Source organism: Physeter macrocephalus, chromosome 7 (genome assembly GCF_002837175.3).
Source record: "Physeter macrocephalus isolate SW-GA chromosome 7, ASM283717v5, whole genome shotgun sequence".
Classification (NCBI taxonomy): Eukaryota; Metazoa; Chordata; class Mammalia; order Artiodactyla; family Physeteridae; genus Physeter; species Physeter macrocephalus.
The window spans coordinates 129,834,126-129,849,294 of record NC_041220.1 but is presented as its reverse complement, the minus strand read 5'-3'; positions in this window follow the sequence as shown (position 1 = coordinate 129,849,294).

The following is a 15,169-nucleotide window of genomic DNA, read 5'->3' as shown; positions in this document are numbered from 1 at the left end:
AACGTGTTTGGAATGAGTGTCAACATTATTCTTTGACATAAATTTGAAGGTTGTGACAAGACTTCTATCCTCACACATGCAGCTCTTTGTCAGATCTGCATGAAAGCCAAGCAGCAGTTCTAGACATTAGAGACAAGTGGAGATCAGTTATAAAGGTATTTGGTGGTTATGTTTTGCAGGGAGGAATAATACATGCATTCATTCACTTAGGTCCCTGTCACTGTGCTTACTATGTGCCAGGTGGTAGACTAAGAATTGAGGGCACAGCTTTGAACAACATAGGTTATTGTCCTTCTTACATTCTAGTGAGGGAGGAACAAAATGATGTAGGTGCTACAACAGAAATAAAATGGAGTGATGAGGTAGAGAATGACTATTGGATGATAGGGGAAGTGACAGGGATGAGGTGAGATTGCTTATAAGACAAATAGGTCCAGGACAGGCCTCTATTAGGAAGTATATGTAAGATGACATCTGATTAAATACCAGGAGATAGTCATGCAAATGGTCTGGTTTTTGGAAGAGGAGATATTGAACCATGATTAAGAAAAAGACTAGAAAGAACCAAGGAAAAGAAATAGAGCAAAGGAAGCCTGGTATGAAATCAGACCCTTGGACAAAGAAAAGGAAGAGTTTAGTGCTAGGGCACAGTGGCAATCTGTGGAGAAATTTTCGTGTCACTCTAACAAACCCTGTTTCTGTGATATGTAATTTTTTATAGTATATATGTATATGTATTTAATAAAAAATATTTTTTAATACAAAATCTCCTGTTACTCCAGTGAGTCACTCCAGGCCATGTACTGCCCTATATTTAATCGCTTCTTCACTTCCCAGTATCAAATGGAGTAGTGATTCTCCAGGGCAGCACCCCCCTTGGGGAGAGGGAGTATAGCAAATACTGGTGAAACTTTTGGTATGATTGAGGAGAGGCTTCTTTAGTGGGCCAAGACCAGGGATGCAATGCATACAACAGTCTTACATAACAAATAATTTTCTCACAGACCACACAACTTATAAGTATTCTGTGGCCAAACCTTACGTCAAGTGTAAGTGTCTGTACATCTGGACACAATAATACAGAAAGCAAAAATTACAGGAAAAAAATTACAGCAAAAAATTACAGGAACGTTCACAAAGAATCTAGTGATTTAGGAGAAAATCAGCATGTAGATAGAAGTTTAATTAGAATAAATGTATTTTATTGATACTATTAGACATTTGAATTAACTCAGGACATGTCTAGTCAGTCAGTAAATGTATAATTGCGATGCCATAACATTAACAGTAAATAAACTAGAAAGGGACATCTTCTTACTGATTTGGTTAAGAATTTGCTAAATATTTTGTGTATATTTACCTTTACTAACATGTTAATACTTTTATTGACAATGTGATATAGGTATCTCACATCTTAATTTTTTTCACTTTGCAATTAACCACATGGCATTTTGACTTGACACACTTGCTCTTTTCCTCTTTCTCTTCTATACAAGTAAGATTAGATGATCATTTCTTATTTTAATAAAAGTTTATACTTAATGCCCACCTGACTTTGCCTTTTATTTTCCCTTATTTCATATTCAGAATAACTCCTGGGTTTTGTCACTTAAATAAATATATATTCATAATAAACTGTTGAAACCATTGGACTATTTTGTTACTTATCCTATGAGTCATACCATAAGATTTATAAAGGCTTATTTTATCTCTGAACTGCATAGTAAAGGGGAAAGATACAATTATTTATTGGTGAAAAGGAGCTTGTGTCTGATGGAATTTGAAAATTAGAAAGGAAACAGAGCCATGCATTTTGGAAAATGCTCATTTGAAACATACATTTAGAAGATACATTTTGGACTTGTCTTTAGGCAGCTGCACTCAAATTACAAATTAATTGGAAATTTCGTCTATTTTAATAAAAATTCTTTAAAAGAGTGCCTGATTCTGGCTGGAAAAAAAGTTAACATTAGATAACAGACTTTTCCCAGGAGTTTGGAAATGATACTAGAGATTTAATACCCATAGGATTAATGTAATTTTACTTATTTAAATAGTGACAGCAGGGGAGAAAAAGTATTTCTCTTCCTTTATATTTCCTTTTAGATCTTAACTTCACATGGATTTTTTAAAATAAATATTTTAACTTTGAATTATCCAGACATCAAATTCTAGGTGCAGATTAGAGGTGGAATTTTCTGATTTATTTGCACATAATCCTAAATAACAATTTTCAAAAATAAGTGATTGCTAACGTTGACTCCCCTCATGCTTGTATGTGATTTATATTTCTGGTATATGGAAAACTCTGTCTATTCGGTCATGTATAAAGGTAGCCCACACAATGGGAATGAAAATCTGTAATACTACAGATCATTTAATGTACACTGTTCCATAGAAAAAGTCACATCTCAACAGTGGGGAAATTTTGTAAAATAATACTCAGCTTAGAAATGAGAGGTTTCTCCCTCTAAAAAACTTGGTGAATTTATAAAATCCCTTCTACTGTGGCAGCAAGAAACAGAATGAACAGCTTGTATAGGTACAATTTTACAGGCATCAGGCATTTTGGAGAACACACAGTTTTCTTTCTTATTGAATAACTCTGGAGAGTTGCTATTAAAAATAACAGCAGCTAAATGTACATTTACATGTACTTGATGAGCACTCTGTATTTAGCTTAACATCTGTTGTGCAAAGAAATATGCAGGTGGTACAGCATGGCTGGAGGGAGGGTAAAGTAATGTTGCACAGTCAGAAAATGAACGATGAGAAACTGACCAGTGCTAGAACATAGAGCAGTTGTAAATAAATATGTTGACAATTGCACACTGAGGTTGGATTGGCAGTGTAATAAGCTGTATAGGAGGTACCTATCCTGTATCTGACATTAACCACACTTTATATGGTCAACAGTTTAACATATACCAACCCTTTCATGTGTTCTAATTACTAACTTTTTATCTTTTCATTGACAACTATAGCTATAAAAAAGGACCTGCACATAACTGTTTCATCACTGGGTCACAGACTAAGAGGAATAGTTAAGAGCAAGAAGCCAGACTGAAAAATAAATAAAAGGTTACATAATCATCTTATTGAATGCTTATGGAATATATATATACAACTTTCAAACAACCTTGTGGTGTAGATACTAATTTCTCTAATTTACATTTAAAGAGCCTGGTAACTTATTCAATATATTAACGTAATATTAATGCTAGGATTTGAAATTACCTAATCTGATTCCAAAACTCATAAGCTTAACTACTACAGTATCCTGTTTCCAGAAACCTGAATCAAGTTTCCATTTCATCAGTTCTTGTTGGGGGATTTTGACTTTTTTTTTTTTTTTTTTGACTCATTAATTTATATCTTTATGTGGCAGTTTCCTTTTTCACAAGGATTAAATATTAACTGCAATGATCATGTTTGACATATAGTGTTCAGCAAGTGTCAGCTGTTGTTATTTCTATTCTTCAACGAAGAATTTTTTAAAGTTCTGTTGAACATTTTCAAATGCTTTGGTCATACATTCTTAAGACAGGCATGGCCCCCTATAGAGTCCAGCTAATTCCTATGCATTCACTTAAACAAAATAATAGCAACAATATCCTTAACAGTGATTGTAGACACTGCTAATGTGGTTCTAACTATATTCCCAACCAGAATATGGTTAGAACCACATTAGAATCAGTTTAATAATCCTGTTTCTCTGAGATCTTAAGCTACTCATTAGGACAAGGACTAGGACAAACAGAAGGTTATGCTGAAAATGCTGTTGGATATTGAAATGAATTTATTCAGGTTGGCTAATCTACCCTCCATACAGAATATTCTCACAGCATGACTGGTATCTTCATTACCTAAACTTTGCAGTATATTTAGTGAATTTGTTTCATACTTTCTTTTGGAAATTCATTAGTCTTTGTAATGACTTAACATACGTTAAAGAGATAGACATCAAGTTTAACCTTACTTTAATAGGACATTTTGTAAAATTTGCCATAAAATAACTTGAGGTCTGTCAAACCAATCCCCATGGTTTTTTTGGCCTTTACTGGATCACTAAGACCCATATGTTGAATTACTCTAATAGTGGAAACCTTATTCCCATTAGAGATTTAGAAATATTTAAACAGAGAGAAAATGATGAATATTTGCTGAGAGGCTTTAAATCTTTAACTCCCAGATCTTATTTGGGAATGCATGTAAGTCAAAACCCATGTTACTTTAGGTCAATGGAATGCTAGATCTCCAAGAGCTGTGAGAAAGGAAGAAAACTAGGAATAGGGAAAATTTAGAATTGAAGAACGCTTTTTACTTTGGGGTTACCCACAAGTTCCCAAGTGCAAGTTGAATTAGTGAATATCCCCAAGGATTGGAGCAGGTTAGAGGGCATCAGAGTGGAAGTCTGGTCGAAAGCGAAATAATTAATATGGTGGTTGACAGCATATTTCTTAGTAATCTCATTGGAGAAAGATCCAAGTTAGATTATTCAGGGAAGGATCCAGATCTTGAAGGCAAGGGAATGTGCAGCCTTCTGGGAAACTTTCAGGCCCATGAGAGGCTGGATATTATTCAGAAGAGGAACCCAGCCCTAGTTGGGGGATGGAGGTCAGACTAGGGGGCTGGAATGTATTTCTAGGGAACCACGTGGAGGATCAATCATAAAACTTCAAAAGGATGTGGGAACCCTGAAGAAAACTCTAATAGCTGTGGACCTATTATTGATCTTGGCTCTAGTGTGACCTCCAGAAACACACTAGGTTCAAGCCTCAGCCACTAAAGAGGACAAGTTTCATGATATATTTCCTTACTGGGTCAGTTACAGAGTGGAGCACAAATTCTTGCCCTTGAGTAGGGATGAAATTGGGTCTGGCGAGAATCAATATTGATTCGTCTAATCGTTATGAGCAGAATATTTTATAGTATCACATACATTAGGAATTTAAGTTGATTTATGTTTTAAATTAATGCAGTATATAACCAAAAGAGCTTAAAAAATATATTGTGTCTAAGCTGGGGCTCCTGGAAAATAAATCTTGAGGGATAAACTTTTATTTGTCAACTTTCATTTCAATCCCAGAGAAGGAAGAGTGAGGGGAAAGAGTCAGACTTGCTATAGGTCCATAACCTCTTATCTGAAACTGTGGAGTCAGATACATTGATGTTCAGAAATTCAGGAGTTTATAGAGATAAAAAGATGCAATTATTATATTTATTGTAACATCGACAGTGGACTCTGGGGCAGCATAACTTACTTAATCAAACAAAAAGAAAGCATGAATAATTACAGTAAGGAAGATAAAGAATTGGGTCCTCATGAAGAATTGTGCACCTGTACCTGAATTCCAGAAAACCTCAAGCAAATATTCAGTTAAGGTTGTCTGATACAAATCTCAGACACAACGGGAAACTGTCTTAAATGTTGTACTATAAACAGGCCTCAGAAGAACATCAGTTCTCTACCTTAACCTCATTCCTGCACTACCAGTTCCTTTTTCTTTTCCTTTGGTGTTTGGCTTGAAATGACAGAAATTTATTCCCACCCCATTCTGAATGCTTAAAAGTCTAAAATCCAGGTGCCAACAGGGCCATGCACCCTCTGAAGTATCTAGGGAAGAATCCTTCCTTTCCTCTTCTGGTTCCTGGTGGCCCCGGGAATTTCTTGGCTTTGGGAGCGGAACTCCCAAAGCAGAGCAGAACTCTGCCTCTTTCTTCACATGGCTGTCTTCTCTGTGTCTTCTCTGCTTCTTGTAAGGATACCAGTCATTGGATTTAGGGCTTACCCCTAAATCCAGGATGATTTCCTCATGAGATCCTTAATTAAATCTGCAAAGACCCTATTACCAAATAAGGTCACATTTTGAGTGTCCAGGACATGACTTGTAAGGGAACACTACTCAACCCAACATAAAGGAAATTCACCACCATACTGTTGACCACTACTCTGTTTTCTGTACCTATGTGTTTGCTTTTGTTTGGTTGGGTATATTCATTTAATGTTAATTTTTAAATTTTCCACATATGAGTGAAATCATAATATATTTATCTTTCTTTGTCTGACTTATTTCACTTAGCATAATATCCTCAAGGTCCATCTATGTTTTGCAAATGGCAAGATTTCGTCTTTTTTATGGCTGAGTAGTATTCCATTGTGTGTGTGTGTGTGTGTGTGTGTGTGTGTGTGTGTGTGTGTGTGTGTAACGATACTGCATCTTCTTTATGTATCCATATGTTGATGGACGCTTAGGTTATTTCCACATCTTGGTTATTTTAAATAATGCCATGATGGACATAGGAATTTATGCATCTTTTTGAAGTAGTGTTTTTGTTTTCTTTGGATAAATACCCAGAAGTAGAATTGCTGGATCGTATGTTAATTCCATTATTGATTTTTTGAGGACTCTCCATACTATTTTCCATGATGGCTGCACTAATTTACATTCCCACCAACAGTACGTGAGGGTTCCCTTTTCTTCACATTCTCTTCAGCACTTCTTGATTTTGCCTTTTGATAATAGCTATACTAATAAGCATGAGGTGATATATCATTGTGGTTTTGATTTGCATTTCCCTAATAATTAGTGATGTTGATGGCCATGTGTCCATTGGTCATCTGTATATCTACTTTGGAAAAATGTTTATTCAGGTCTTCTGCCCATATTTAATTGGGTTGCTTATTTTTTATTGTTGTTGAGTTGTATGAGTTCTTTGTATATTTTGGATATTAACCCCTTATCAGATATGTGATTTGTGAATATCTTCTCTCGCTTGGTAGGTTGTCTTTTTGTTTTGTTGATGGTCTCCTTTGCTGTGTGGAAGCTTTTTAGTTTGATGCAGTCTCATTTGTTTATTTTTGCTTTTGCTTCCCTTGCTTGAGGAGACATATCCAGAAAGATATTGCTAAGACCAAAGTTGAAAAGCGCACTGCCTATGTTTTCTTCTAGGAGTTTTATGGTTTCAGGATTTAAATTTGAGTCTTTAATCCATTTTGAGTTGATTTTTGTGTATGGTGTGAAATAGTGGTTGAGTTTCATTATTTTGCATGTGGCTGTCCAGTTTTTCCAACACCATTTATTAAAGAGACTATCCTTTCTCAATTGTATGTTCTTTGTTCTTTTGTCATAAATTAATTGTCCATATATATGTAGGTTTATTTCTGGCCTCTCAATTCTGTTCCGTGGATCTATGTGCCAGTTCCTTTTCTGAACTCATCTCCTACTACTCTTACCCTCTAGTTCATTCTTTCCAACTACTCTGTCTTCTGGCAGGTTTTCATAGATTCTAAGCATGTCTCATCTTAGTGTCTATTACTAGCTGTTCTTTCTAGTGAAATACTCTCTTCAGATAACATTATAGCTGATTTTTCACCAGCCTGAAGTTCTTGCTTAAATGTCACCTGCTTAATGGAATCTTTTTTTACCCACTCTACTTAAAATTGCAACACAGAATTGTGATTGCTAGATCACATGGTAATTCTATTTTTAACTTGTTGAGGACCACCATACTGTTTTCGATATGTTTCAACATTTTACAATCCCACCAACAGTACACAAGTGTTCCGATTTCTCCCCATTCTTGCCAACATGTTATTTTCTGGGGGTGGGGGTTGGTATTTTTTGGAATAAAGTCTTTTTTTTTTTTTTGCTGTATGTGGGCCTCTCACTGCTGTGGCCTCTCCCGTTGCGGAGCACAGGCTCAGGATGCGCAGGCTCAGTGGCCATGGCTCACGGGCCTAGCCGCTCCGCGGCATGTGGGATCTTCCCAGACCGGGGCACGAACCCGTGTCCCCTGCATCGGCAGGCGGACTCTCAACCACTGCGCCACCAGGGAAGCCCTAGAATAATGGTCATTTTAATTGGTGTGAGGTGGTATGTCATTGTGTTGATTTGTATTTCTCTAATTAGCAATGTTGAGCATCTTTTCTTATACTTATTGGCCATTTTTTATTTTCTTTTGAGATATGTCTATTCAAGAGTTTTGCCTAATTTTTAACTGGATTGTTTAGGGTTTTTTGTTGTTGTCGTTGCTGTTGAGTTGTAGGAGTTCTTTATATATTCTGTATATTAACCATTAGATATTTGCAAATACTTTCTCCCATTACATAGATTGCTTTTCACTCTGTTGTCTCCATGATACACAAAAATTTTTAAGTTTAATGTAGACCCAAAAGAAGGGAAAGCAGTATCCCCCAGAGATATTATACACCCACTTTCATTGCAGCATTATTCACAATAGCCATGAGATAGAAGCAACTCAAATGTACATTGATGGAAGAATGGATAAGCAAAATGTGGTGTGTGTGTATATATATATATATATATATATATATATATATATATATACACACAACAAAGTGTTATTCAGCCTTAATTAAAGAAATCCTGTCACATGCTACAATAGTGATGAACCTTTAGGACATTATGTTAAATGAAATAAGATAGCCATAAAAAGACAAATATTGTATGATTCTACTTATACGAGCTATTAAAAGTAGTCAGACTCACAGAAACAAAATAGAATGATGGTTGCCAGGGACTGGGTGGGGGGAGAATGGGGAGTTGTTCAATGGGTGTAAAGTTTCAACTTTGTAAAATGAAAAAGTTCTAGAGATCTATTGCACAACAATGTGGACATACTTAATGCTAATAAACTACACACTTAAAATAGTGAAGATGGTAAATTTTATGTTATGTGCTTTTTACCATAATTTTTAAAATCTTAACCCATTTCCTCCTTCGGACTTTTGCAATTCTGATTATCCTTACCCTGTTCTTTGTTTTTTCTGGAGAATGTATTGCATTTAATATTGCATAGAATTTTCTTACATTTTACTGTCTGTCTCCCCACCACTCCCACTCATTATAATATAAGTTCTAGACTGACATGGCTTTTTGTTTTGTTTTGTTTACTGATGTGTTCTGGAACAATGCTGGTCTCAAAATGGATATTTAGTGAACAGTTGTTCAGTGTAAGAATGAAATCAAAATTGCAATTAAAAATTACTAAACACTAAAGACAGGAGGAAACAAGCCAAATTAAGTGAGAGTAGATATATATTGAAGAATTCTATTTTCACAAAGACTTCAATTATTGTAATTATCATTGTCCTTTGTGACTCAAATGCTAAATCAGAATTAGACGTACCAGAGATTTATGGGAGGAAATGCTAATAATGGATAAAGGAGAGTTATTTGGAGGGCATATCTGATACCTATGAAAGAGAAAGGGTAGGAGGAATTGGATAGGAAGAGGCTTGGGTTACAGCAAATTGTAAGGAAATGTCTGCCATTTCACTGGGAAGTCCACCTTTGGAAGAGTCCTACATAAAACAATAATGGGCTGTCTCTCTAGTAACCCCACCGTGCCTTATCATTTGCGAGAGCAAATAAGGAAACATGTCTTTAATGTGAATGCTCTAGAGAATCCAGAGGGGCAGCAGCAATACTGCTTCCCATAATGGGTTCTCTTCAACAATATCTGTGTGGTACACATCAACAGCCACTTCATTAATTATAAAAAAGTAAAAATAATAGAGAGGATCAAAAGTATTAAAATTAGACATATTTGAAAAGGAACCAGTTAAAGTTCCAGAAATGAAATATATATAGTAATTGATAAGAGTAGAGATGAGAAGTTCCTGTATATACTAATCTAAATTTCAGAAGAGATTAAAGAAAATGGGGTAGAGGTACTATTGGAAAAGTAATGATTAAGCAATTTCTAGAGTAACTGAATGACTCCAATCCATGTAACCCGCAAGTACAACATATCCCAAACTGTGTTAATTAAAGTAAACCATCAATAAAATACAAAATATTAAAATGTATCAATATTATAAAAAGCTAAAGATAAAAAATATTAAGACAGCTAGGTAGATCAGGCAGATTATTTGCATATTGTTTACAGCAACAAAAGAACATGTAAGGTAATGAAATAGTATCTTCAAAGAGCAAAGTGTCAATCTAGACATTATATGTTTAGAAAAGGTCAAAAAGACAAAAAGCTCACATTAACAAACTCTCACTGAAGGGATTTCTAAATGAAAATTTTAAAAATTAGAAGCACTTGTGGATAAATCTAACAAATATTAAATGTGTGTATAAATACATTTTATAGATGTAAAAATCAAAGTAAACCTAAAAATCTTGCACAACAGGTAAAAAAACAAGGTAAACATAAAATCTTGTACAGCAATTAGTCCCTTCATTGTACAAGAGGATAGTGGAATTAAAGTTTCTAATATCTTTTCTTATGAAAAGGAAATCTCTAGATGAGCTTTAGTCTTTGTTAAGTTAAATGTGCATATTAAAATTAATATGGCACCATTAAATAATACATTAATTCTTAAATTATATTCAGGTAGTAATGTATCTTCAACATATATAGGGCAAAAAACTGACAAAACTACAAGGAGAAAATGTGAAACCCACTTGATAAAAGACTTTAACACAACTTTTTCAATAATATATTCAAGATGACAGAATCAGTAAGTTAAATGGAACGTTTTTCTTGCTCTCTGCATTCATAATTTCGTTTAGCTTAGGGGAGAAGGCCTAAAAAAAATTTCTATCAGGCTTTGAATATCAGCTTCCACTTTGGCCAATTTCTGACCATGGAGCTTAATAAAAAAAGAAAGAAAAATCTTTCAAATATCCTGTCAGGTTTCAGCTGGGACAAACAGTAAATATTCCTGGAAGTATTGAACGACCCCCCGGACCCAAGAGGTGCCCCAAGGAGTGTGGAAAAGATACTACTCTCCCAGGATCCACAGCCACTCCCAAAGATAACCAAAAGAAAGAAAGATTTAGACAATTCATCTGAGAGCTGACAGCAATCTGTGGGATCCTAGCGGCAAATGAAGTGAAACCTACATTTCCGTCCAGCCATATCTAGCTGGAAATGGGTGCAGATCATACTTCTGTCTGACCATAAGTTTGGGCCCCCAACCTGATGGTTAAGTTGTCTGCAAATGCAAGAACCAACAACCTGCCTGTCCCAGGCTGGCAGAAAGCCAAGCCAAGTTGTCACAAAATGAGACAAGCCAGAAGGCAATAGCTGTCCCTGGGAGAGAAAAGGATTGATAACCAATGAGGAACAATATGAAATTTTACCTTACTGTCTCTTGACTGGGCACTGTAGAGATCTGGGGTAGCTGATTCTGGTAAGAACTCTCATCCTTCACTGGCTTCTGCCAGTTTCCCCAGGATCCTATCATCAAGCTCCAGAGCAAGTGGGTTTAAAGTAGAGTGTAGCCCTGATATCTCCTAGAATTTGTCAAGGTTTTTCATTCATTTTAATTTTAGTTTTTCCTTGGCTATTTAAGGGAATAACTGGGAGCTGTTCACCAGAGACTCCGTCAGAATCCCATCAACCCTGGGAAGGACCCATATGGGGGCACTATCTTGAGGGTAGAGAGGGGTCATTTGAGTTGGTGTGGGGAGCTTTGGCTTTTGTTTAAGGCCTTGTAGTCTTTTCAGAGTGGAAAGGCAATTCAGACAGAGGATTAGTAGACTGAGTACCCAGTTAAAGTAGGATAGAGAGCAGTAGTAAGGGTCATGACTTCAGTCTTACAGTCTTTTGTTTTAGGTACATCTTGTGTCTTTAATTTTTCATAAGATTTTGCAATGAATCTTTCAATAAAGGTATTTTGGAATGTTGGAGCCTTCTGGGGGCTTCTGCATGTCAAATAAAGTAGGTGTCCCATTCTGTTTGTTTGATTTGGGAATCCTTGCTTTCAAGTACACGACTTAAGTGAATGATCTTGTCTAATTGGAACATACCCCATAATGTCCATTTTAAGTCTAAGTTGTCTTAGTAAGATTTTGCAATTTTTGTGGATTTCTACAGCTTCCTGGACCACAGTTCTTAGACATAACATAAACAGGTGTGAAGGAGGATGATGGGCTCAATACTTTGAAACATGAGGATCACATTTCTTTAGCTAAGCCTTGGTTCTCTTGGAGCCAAATTAATACTGAAGAGTGATATGTCACTAGGTTGGGGATTTTGTGGTGTTTTACAGTGTGCCTTGTTAGATGGAAATTTTCTTGAGGTTGGCAGGTGATCTAGTGTCAGTCTAACTCCTTCCATGACCACCTTATCCTAGCACAGGAGTCTTAGATTTAGGTGTCCTGCACTCTAACAGCTTTTGAGGGCTCGACCTATGCCCACCAATTTTGTAGCTTTGGCTTCTGAGATTCCTTTTAACATCAGATCTATTATTCCTTTCACAAGATTTCTTTATAGTGGCAGATGCACTATGGCTTTTAATAGTCTGACTTGTTCCTACTGAGATTTTTATTTATTTATTTATTTAAAAACATGAACAGATGCACGATGTATGCAACTTACTTTCAAACAGTTCAGAAAAAAAATAGACATATGTAGAGTGGAAAAGTAGATTTTTATTTTGATGGTCAAAAGAGTCCAAGTTTCTTGGACTATTTATGTTATGGACTTTTACCACAAGGCTTTGTGCGTCCCCTAAAGGCTGCTACCTGTTGCAGACTGCCAGTATAACTATCCCAGAATTTTTCTGTGACCCCAGAATACTTCTGGGCACTTTATCAAACCCTGGAACTCTTCTAGGGTCCCAGAACCTTTCTGGGAAATAAGTATATATATATAATATATATATATATAATATATATATAATATTATAACAATTCCAGCACTCATAATTAATCATTATTTCTTATATTTGTATCCCTTAGATGATACTGCTAATACTACTACTACTAAAAGCTCACATTTTCAGCCCAGCATTGATCTAAAACACTTTGTATGCATTGTTATTTAATTTTCTCAACTACCAAAATGATGTTGTATATACCATTATGATTCACTTATTCACATATTATGAATATGAGGAAAAGTGAGAAAGGAAAGTGAGGCAGAAAGTTTAAGTAACACAAAGTAATACAAAGATTAGTTCATACGTGGTAGAGCCAGGATTGTAAACTCCAAGAGAGTAGGCCCACGAGTCTCCAGGGTCTTGTCCGGTATGGTGCTTATGATGCTCAATTAATATTTGGTAAATGAACAAATAAATGAATGTAAGCTTAGGGAATACAATTTAGAGGTTTGTACGTGTTTCTTGGCTTAGTCCGATCTAAATAATGATGCAAGATCTGAAAACAGATTTGACAAGGTTTCTGATTAGTCTGATTTGTCAATCAAGTCTTGGGTCATGTCCATATGGACACAGTAAGTGCACTGCACAATACTGAGTCTTCCCTTTATGCTCTCTTCAGATAAATTCATACTATTGTATAATTGGTTGACCTCAGAGATAAGAGGAAAGGTAGATTCCCTGGCTGTCACACTTGCTCAGAACTTAACCCTGAGGATACCCATACCCAATTAATATATAAAATCATTGAGTATGCTGCAATAAATACAGTTCACTTACATCTGAAGAAAGAGTGAACATCAGGTTTTGTGTAAACAGTCAGAGAAGTAAAATGGGTAATATGAGGTCATTTTTCTCATTTTCACTTGAGAGAAACCAAAGAAGAAGAAAGAGAAAGAAACAGTTCAGCATTTTGTAATAATAGAGTAGAGAAAAACCAATGAGAATGACGATTATGAGGATTAGAAAAAGTGATAGAGGAGTCTTTTAGTGTTCTTCAAACATTTAAAATGCACACTAAAAAGAAAATGCACGCTAATTTTGAAACTTTTCTGTGAAATTTATTTTATAAGTTGGAATCAACTAATTCTATATCTCTAATTTTTCTTTCACCCAGACAAAACAATATTCTCTTGTAGGAATATATACGTTGATCCCTTAGGTACACCTTGGCACTAAATGAGATTAAAAGCTCTATATGAGTTTCAGATAATTCCGTGTTATCCGGCAAGTCTGAAGATCATTTCAACATCAAAGCTACCAAAGGAGTGAAATAAAGCAATTTACTTGATTTCTAATCCTGTGGCAAAACAACTCATATTAGTTGTGAAACACTTAATCAAAATAACCTAAATGATAGTGTACCATTCCATATTCATATACTTTCTTCATAGCAAAAAAGTGCTCGGTGTTATGAGCCAAAAGAGAAGAGGGAGAAGATGAGGATGTGGAAGATGAGCAGATGCAATTTGTTTTAAAGTAAACATTCTGAAATTGCACTCTTCTTTTCAAATGTGAAGCAGTTTTACAGAGTAACCCTGTTTTAATTTAAGATATTTACTCTGGGTGTTGGGTATTGCATATAAAATTTATCATTGTTGGTGAAGTTTTATATGAGTAAATAGTGTGAATAATCAGATGTGAGATTGGTCACGTAGTCTTTGACACATTTTCTTCATTAACGTGTATCAGTGCGGACTGAAGATTGCATTCAACCTGTCCTCAAAATATCTTCAAAATGGAAGATTTTGAAAAGGGGTCTCTTAAGTCCCCTGATAGAACTTATTCAAATTCCATTATCTCAAATTCGTGAAAATGAAAGACCCATCTCACAGGAAAGATCCCCTTAGGTGAATTAAGTGCAGTTTGACAGTCTGCACAAATGCAGAAACATTAGGCTTTTAAGTGGCCACATGTGTATACACATGTTTAGTGTTAAGGCCATAAAGCAAACATTAGCAATCAAGAGCATCAGATTGATTTTGGAGCATATGTTTTCCAAGACCCCACGAAATCTGGACAACAGCTTGAGAAAGATTCAGACAAGTTCTTATACCGTATGCCTCATTCTCAATTGCAAGAGACTGTGCTCATGTGCTAAACGTACTCAGAGACTACCTAAAAATTCATCCCTACCTTTGATAGGACCAAGAAGTGAAAATTATAAAATCTGTGTGTCATCACTGGTCTCCGTCATAATTTACCAGAAGACAGTAACCAGTAAGCTCTATCAAACCCTACTGGCTCTGCTGACACACTTAGAAATGTTAGTGCATAATTTGCTATTACGCATTATTTTATGTGCAGACTCTCATTATCCTAGTCGTATGAGGCATTCGCACATATGTACGCAGCATGTTCCCACCAGGCGTAGTCGGTCATCTTTGGCAACTTAGAGACAACAGTGCTGTCTTGCTTTGTTGTTATGGTTTCAGGCAAATCTTTCCAACCTTATCATTTATGCACAAAATGAGGTCTGCATAGTTGTGATTATCCAAATAATTTATAACAAAATACCATTTTAGTTGA